General features: G+C 38.9%; 1 protein-coding gene across 2 annotated transcripts in view; it reads left to right on the forward strand.

The window, feature by feature from the left end:
• Positions 1-1395, forward strand: part of LOC139756856 (uncharacterized) — a 35436-nt gene extending 34041 nt beyond the window's left edge. For both annotated transcript variants that reach the window (XR_011714451.1, XR_011714450.1), the window contains one exon: positions 1049-1395. The gene's annotated coding sequence lies outside the window, so the exon portion shown is untranslated. The remainder of the gene's footprint in view (positions 1-1048) is intronic.
• The last annotated feature ends 7069 nt before the right edge of the window (positions 1396-8464 follow it).

Raw genomic sequence — 8464 nt, forward strand, 5'->3', positions numbered from 1 at the left:
TCACTTGGCCCTGTTCCCTGTTCCTTCTTTTGGAAAACCAAAAACGAGAGGGGAGGATTTCCAGCCCCTCGCTCCCTCCCTTTAGTCGCCTTCTATGACATGCAGGGAATACGTGGGAAGTATTCTTTCTCCCCTATCCCCAGGGATAATATATATATATATATGTATATATATATATATATATATATATATATATATATATATATATATATATATATATATATAATATATATATATATATATATATATATATATATATATATATATATATATTTTATCCCTGGGGATAGGGGAGAAAGAATACTTCCCACGTATTCCCTGCGTGTTGTAGAAGACGACTCAAAGGGAAGGGAGCGGGGGGCTGGAAATCCTCCCCTCTCGTTTTTTTTTAATTTTCAAAAAGAAGGAACAGAGAAGGGGGCCAGGTGAGGATATTCCCTCAAAGGACCAGTCCTCTGTTCTTAACGGTACCTCGCTATCATGGGCAATGGCAAATAGTATAAAGAAAAAAAAATATATATATATATATATATATATATATATATATATATATATATATATATATATATATATATATATATATATATATTCCTATGAGTCCATGGGGAAAATGAAACATGATAAGTTCCCAAGTGCACTTTCGTTTAATAATCACATCATCAGGGGAAACACGAGAGAAATATAACAGTCAGTTGATATACAACGAAGGGACTTAACTAGGACGCCATTTGGTAAACATACGATTGTTCAAGGCGATTGTCATCTTGGACATCGCATGTTTGCCAAATGGCGTCCTAGCTACGTCTCTTTGTTGTATATCAACTGACTGTCTCCCCTGATGATGTGATTATTACAGGAAAGTGCACTTGGGAACTTATCGTGTTTCATTTTCCCAGTGGACTCAGGAATATCCTTGATCATGTGCAAAATTGTGATCCTTTCCAATATATATATATATGTATATATATATACATATGTAATGTTATAATTATCATAGGACCACTTAGTATGAAATAGTTTTTGTTTTACCCATTACCTCTTTTTAAAGGTTCCTGAGCCCAAGGCTGCTCTACATCCAGTAGCAGGGAGGTGAAGTTAGAGGTTCTTTGAGGAGACTGCTCTTCCAATGATGCAGCCTCACCAAAGGTGACTTTTCATTTGCCATATAACCTCTTGGAGGAGGAGTCTAGTAACACCTTTATCAATATGTGTATAATATTTACCCCAAGAGTAATTTCTGTGAAAGAATTGCTGTGTTACCCAGGACCTTCCTAACTGTTCCTGCATTTCCTGACGGTGCAACTTCCAGTAGCAGGGAAATGTAGACTTGCCAAAGGTGGCTTTTCAAACACTGTAACTTCAAGTAAGCTGAGTCTGATAATGCCTATATTTGTTTGGGGATGAGAGAGCTTGGGAAGTGAGTCAGTTGTTGTTCGCTGATGATACAGCGCTGGTGGCTGATTCATGTGAGAAACTGCAGAAGCTGGTGACTGAGTTTGGTAAAGTGTGTGGAAGAAGAAAGTTAAGAGTAAATGTGAATAAGAGCAAGGTTATTAGGTACAGTAGGGTTGAGGGTCAAGTCAATTGGGAGGTGAGTTTGAATGGAGAAAAACTGGAGGAAGTGAAGTGTTTTAGATATCTGGGAGTGGATCTGGCAGCGGATGGAACCATGGAAGCGGAAGTGGATCATAGGGTGGGGGAGGGGGCGAAAATTCTGGGGGCCTTGAAGAATGTGTGGAAGTCGAGAACATTATCTCGGAAAGCAAAAATGGGTATGTTTGAAGGAATAGTGGTTCCAACAATGTTGTATGGTTGCGAGGCGTGGGCTATGGATAGAGTTGTGCGCAGGAGGATGGATGTGCTGGAAATGAGATGTTTGAGGACAATGTGTGGTGTGAGGTGGTTTGATCGAGTGAGTAACGTAAGGGTAAGAGAGATGTGTGGAAATAAAAAGAGCGTGGTTGAGAGAGCAGAAGAGGGTGTTTTGAAGTGGTTTGGGCACATGGAGAGAATGAGTGAGGAAAGATTGACCAAGAGGATATATGTGTCGGAGGTGGAGGGAACGAGGAGAAGAGGGAGACCAAATTGGAGGTGGAAAGATGGAGTGAAAAAGATTTTGTGTGATCGGGGCCTGAACATGCAGGAGGGTGAAAGGAGGGCAAGGAATAGAGTGAATTGGAGCGATGTGGTATACCGGGGTTGACGTGCTGTCAGTGGATTGAATCAAGGCATGTGAAGCGTCTGGGGTAAACCATGGAAAGCTGTGTAGGTATGTATATTTGCGTGTGTGGACGTATGTATATACATGTGTATGGGGGGGGGGTTGGGCCATTTCTTTCGTCTGTTTCCTTGCGCTACCTCGCAAACGCGGGAGACAGCGACAAAGTATAAAAAAAAAAAATATATATATATATATATATATATTTGTTGATTGTTTGATAAAGATTTACAATGTATGTATGGAAGAGGTGAGATTGTTAGTGAAAGAGAAGAGAAGCATTTGGATGATTTATGCAGGGAAGTAGTGCGGAAGACTGGGAGATGTATAAAAGAAAGAGGCAGGGGGTCAAGAGAAAGGTGAAGAGGGTGATGAGATGCCTGAGGATTGGCAGAATGCATGTAAAGTGCCATTGTATAAAGGCAAGGGGGGATAAAGGTGAGTGTTCAAACTACAGAGGTATAAGTCTGTTGAGTGTACCAGTAAGTTTTATTGGAGGGTATTGATTGAGAGAGTGATGGCATGTGCAGAGCATGAGATTGGGGAGGATGAGTGTGGTTTCAGAAGTGGTAAAGGATGTGGATCAGGTGTTTGCTTTAAAGAATGTGTGTGAGAAGTACTTAAGAGAAGCAGAAGGATTTGTTTGTGGCATTTATGGATTTGGATAAAACATGATTGATGGAGACACTTTGTGATAGGTCATGATAATATATGGTATAGGAGGAAAGCGGCTAGAAGCAGAGCAGAATTATCCATGGTGTAAGACATAGTACAAGTGGGAAGAAAGGGGACTCGATGATTTCAAGTGAAGCTTGGTCTGTGGCAGAGGTGCATGAAGTCACTGTAGTTCAATCTGTTTGTGGTTGGGACATTAAGGGACATAAATTCTATATATATGATTTATATATTTATATATATATATATATATATATATATATATATATATATATATATATATATATATATATATATATATATATATATATATATATATAGAGAGAGAGAGAGAGAGAGAGAGAGAGAAAGATGTTACTGACTCTGCCTGCTTGAGGTTACATCACAAGTGAAAAGTCATCTTTAGTGAGGATCTATTATTGATAGTCCCTTCTATCTTTATGAAGCTCTTGTGCTCAAGAAGATGGCCATGTCCACCAACTGAAACCATAGGTCCTAAAGTGTTATGATGTTATGTGAACAGTCAACCGAGTGGTTATTCATTGTGGGCTTGAAGGATCTTGGGATATGTTGAAACTGTTTGTAGCTTTGTAGTGACAGATGATGTCCAGACCGTAGTCAGGCATTTTCAGTTTTGCTTGGTAAAACCTTGTACCATGTGGTTCATAAGTATTGTAGGACTCTTGGTTAATATTTCAAAAGAAACCCTGTGTTAACTTGAAAGTGTGCAGTCTTCCCATTTTATGTATCCAGTTTAGGCAAGGCTAGCGCAAGGACTGTACATTCGTGTTAGCATGAGTGCCCTGTCAGAGTTGTAAAACCCTTACATTTTGCAGTAAAAGTTTTTTTTTTTATCTCTCTCTCTTTCTCTCTTGCACACTTGTGAATGTCTAGTTACATCAGTTTATATTGTTGCTGTCAGTAGCTGTCAATCAGCCCTTAAAACATTGATTGTAGAATGTGCCATTACTTTTCGAAAACATTACTTTTCATCGCTACACAGTTTGTAAGGATATTAACAAGTTATCAGTCTTGTAAGTGTTATTATAGGAATTAAGACATTTGATGGAATAGTATTTATTTTGAAGAAATATCACAGGATTTGGTTTTAGTATTACACTATTTTGGTTAGAAAAAGAATTTGAAAAAGTTTAGTACATAATTGTGCAAATTATTTTGAAAGGATTTAGTAACATTAAAAATGCATCCTGTTAGAATTAATAACTTTTGTTAAAGAGAATACCCAAGGTTCATATCTCACTTGTTGCTTTGTCATTTACTAGACTTTAAGTTTTAAACAGATGAAATATAAATGGTCTTTATCAATTACAGAATTTTAAACTTTAACCTATCAGCTTATTGAAGGTAAAATAATTATGAGTTATATATGAATATGCATAGTAATTTATTGAATGTGGAGACTTAAGGAAAAATCATGTAATACAATGACTATTTGCAGAATCCTATTCCATTTATGGTAAGGATTTACAATGAAGTGCATTACTGCTATTCATTGCCCAACGTGTCACTGCCTCATTTTCCAAAATTTTAGTGTAATGTTTAAAAGACAAATCTTCCATTCCAATATAAGTATTTTAACTTTAAGAAACCACCTGTAAAATAAACACATGCCCCTTAGGGTCCTTGTGAACCTGGGGACCAACGGTTACTATGTGGTTTGTGTAGACATCATTTTTACACATTATTTAAGGTTACTTATTTTGAATAAATATAGTAGTAATGTGTAACTTTTTTTCACAGGGTTTACAAGATATTACTTATTTTGGTTGTGTATGGACATGGTTTCTCTTTTCAGATCTCTGGATTAATGTTTTATCACCTGGGATATTGCAAGTACTTGTCATTGTGGTATTAGCATGATCTCTCTCTCTCTCTCTCTCTCTCTCTCTCTCTCTCTCTCTCTCTCTCTCTCTCTCTCTCTCTCTATATATATATATATATATATATATATATATATGGTTGCACTACAGTCAGTAGCTGGGAAAAGATGGCCTCCTTTCGAGTTAGAAGTCTCTCAACAAGATTGAACTCCTTTTTTCCACTGAGGATTATGCAACCTCGAATAAAGTTACTTTTTTCTCTTGGTGTAACCCCATATAGGTTGATCTCTGGTAAGCCAGAGTCAATCACAAAGGCTTCACTTCTAAGATCCTCAAGCAGTACAGTAGAGACACCCTAAGGAACAGTTTTTTAACCCTCTTCAGTCTCTTCGAAGCTACATGACCTCCCGCTATCTCTTGCAGACCACAATATTAAGGTTAAGGCATGTTGCAGACAGTATAACCACATCACAGCACACTAAAATCATAGAAGCAACAACAAACATGCAACACTACATTATACAGTTAAAACTGGCTTACCCAGAACAAAATGTCATCCCCACAGCTTTCCATCACCCTTTTTATCTTGGACAGACTTCAATCCAACCTGAGCCCTCCTTTCACCTTAAATGGTAAATGACTTTTACTCATCAAAACACCATCTGTCCTGGGCATCACATACAACACACACACACAAAAGACATTCACTGTCCACACCACACAAAGCTCAGAAGCAATAAACATACTAAATGCTTTTAGAACATCAACTGCTACATTTTTAGGACAGGATAAAGAGTATATAAACAATTCATCTCTGCCCTAAACTATGCTTCATCTGTATGGTCATCAACCCTATTTGCAGCAAACTTTTTTAAGTCTGTTAAAGCTCTCTCACACATAGTCTCTTACCCTATCATTTTTTATTTAATCAGCCCTCTCCCCACCATGTATTGTCCTCAAACATTTCTTTCCAAAACAGTCATCCTCTCAACATTTGTGTCTCATACCCCGCTTCCATAACATACCATCAGACTAACCATCTTTACTCAAAGACAGTGACCTCTCTTCCAACACATTTCTCAGTGTACCCAGGACCATTTTTTTCCCATGTCTTCCTGAGGAACAGCATTTAAGTTCCGTCTTCATTAGGAACAGCATCTAAGTTCCATGTCTTCCTGAGGAACAGCATCTAAGTTCCATGTCTTCCTGAGGAACAGCATCTAAGTTCCATGCCATCGTCAGGAACAGCATCTAAGTTCTATGTCATCCTGAGGAACAGCATCTAAGTTCCATGTCATCCTGAGGAACAGCATCTAAGTTCTATTTCATCCTCAGGAACAGCATTTAAGTTCCATGTCATCTTGAGGAACAGCATCTAAGTTCCATGTCATCCTGAGGAACAGCATCTAAGTTCTATGTTATCCTCAGGAACAGCATTCAAGTTCCATGTCTTCCTGAGGAACAGCATCTAAGTTTCATGTCTTCCTGAGGAATAGCATCTAAGTTCCATGTCTACATAGGGAACAGCATCTTTGATGATGATATGCCGTTGCTACAGAATGAAGGAAGGTCAGTTATTCTCAAGTTCATTTGGTTGAGATAATTCAAAAGGTCGAGACCAATCCGTCTGTCTAAAAAGTTGTTTCGATGGAAATTTTGATTGTGTTATATACCCTCTGTATGTGTTTGGATATGCACTACAACCGATCATCCTAATTACGTATGTTAATGTACGATGTCCAAAGGTTTTCATAAAGGCCAAGGTTACAAGTATTACGGCATGATATCCCTTAGTGAAGATATCATTCCTTTAATAAGAAAAGAGCGAGAAATCAAGGTAGAATTATAGTTAAGATACTGTACATTATACATTAACCGAAAGGCAATGCAGTTCCGCGGGTATCCAGCAAGGAAGATAGAGGAGGGAAGTTTCACTGTAGTTGATATACCTCTGATTTTACACGCCGCCATATACAGCGACAACTGACGTTGAGAGGCCCAACTAAAATGAAGAATCATAGAAAATGGTAAAGTATGAAGAAAAATGGTTTTCTCTTTCTGTAACTAAAATTTTTATGCACACTTTAGAGATTTGCTTCATGTTATATATATATATATATATATATATATATATATATATATATATATATATATATATATATATATATATGGATTTGTATGTAGCATTTATGGATCTGGAGAAGGCATATGATAGAGTTGATAGAGATGCTCTGTGGAAGGTATTAAGAATATATGGTGTGGGAGGCAAGTTGTTAAAAGCAGTGAAAAGTTTTTATCGAGGATGTAAGGCATGTGCACGTGTAGGAAGAGAGGAAAGTGATTGGTTCTCAGTGAATGTAGGTTTGCGACAGGGGTGTGTGATGTCTCCATGGTTGTTTAATTTGTTTATGGATGGGGTTGTTAGGGAGGTAAATGCAAGAGTTTTGGAAAGAGGGGCAAGTATGAAGTCTGTTGGGGATGAGAGAGCTTGGGAAGTGAGTCAGTAGTTGTTCGCTGATGATACATCGCTGGTGGCTGATTCATGTGAGAAACTGCAGAAGCTGGTGACTGAGTTTGGTAAAGTGTGTGAAAGAAGAAAGTTAAGAGTAAATGTGAATAAGAGCAAGGTTATTAGGTACAGTAGGGTTGAGGGTCAAGTCAATTGGGAGGTAAGTTTGAATGGAGAAAAACTGGAGGAAGTAAAGTGTTTTAGATATCTGGGAGTGGATCTGGCAGCGGATGGAACCATAGAAGCGGAAGTGGATCATAGGGTGGGGGAGGGGGGCGAAAATCCTGGGAGCCTTGAAGAATGTGTGGAAGTCGAGAACATTATCTCGGAAAGCAAAAATGGGTATGTTTGAAGGAATAGTGGTTCCAACAATGTTGTATGGTTGCGAGGCGTGGGCTATGGATAGAGTTGTGCGCAGAAGGATGGATGTGCTGGAAATGAGATGTTTGAGGACAGTGTGTGGTGTGAGGTGGTTTGATCGAGTAAGTAACGTAAGGGTAAGAGAGATGTGTGGAAATAAAAAGAGCGTGGTTGAGAGAGCAGAAGAGGGTGTTTTGAAATGGTTTGGGCACATGGAGAGAATGAGTGAGGAAAGATTGACCAAGAGGATATATGTGTCGGAGGTGGAGGGAACGAGGAGAAGTGGGAGACCAAATTGGAGGTGGAAAGATGGAGTGAAAAAGATTTTGTGTGATCGGGGCCTGAACATGCAGGAGGGTGAAAGGAGGGCAAGGAATAGAGTGAATTGGATCGATGTGGTATACCGGGGTTGACGTGCTGTCAGTGGATTGAATCAGGGCATGTGAAGCGTCTGGGGTAAACCATGGAAAGCTGTGTAGGTATGTATATTTGCGTGTGTGGACGTATGTATATACATGTGTATGGGAGTGGGTTCGGCCATTTCTTTCGTCTGTTTCCTTGCGCTACCTCGCAAACGCGGTAGACAGCGACAAAGCAAAAATATATATATATATATTCTTTCATACTATTCGCCATTTCCCGCATTCGCGAGGTAGCGTTAAGAACAGAGGACTGGGCCTTTGAGGGAATATCCTCACGTGGCCCCCTTCTCTGTTCCTTCTTTTGGAAAATTAAAAAAAAAAAAAACGAGATGGGAGGATTTCCAGCCCCCCGCTCCCTTCCATTTTAGTCGCCTTCTACGACACGCAGGGAATACGTGGGAAGTATTCTTTCTCCCCTATTCCCAGGGATATATATATA

The sequence above is a fragment of the Panulirus ornatus genome, chromosome 23, assembly GCF_036320965.1.
Source record: "Panulirus ornatus isolate Po-2019 chromosome 23, ASM3632096v1, whole genome shotgun sequence".
In the NCBI taxonomy this organism is placed as follows: domain Eukaryota; kingdom Metazoa; phylum Arthropoda; class Malacostraca; order Decapoda; family Palinuridae; genus Panulirus; species Panulirus ornatus.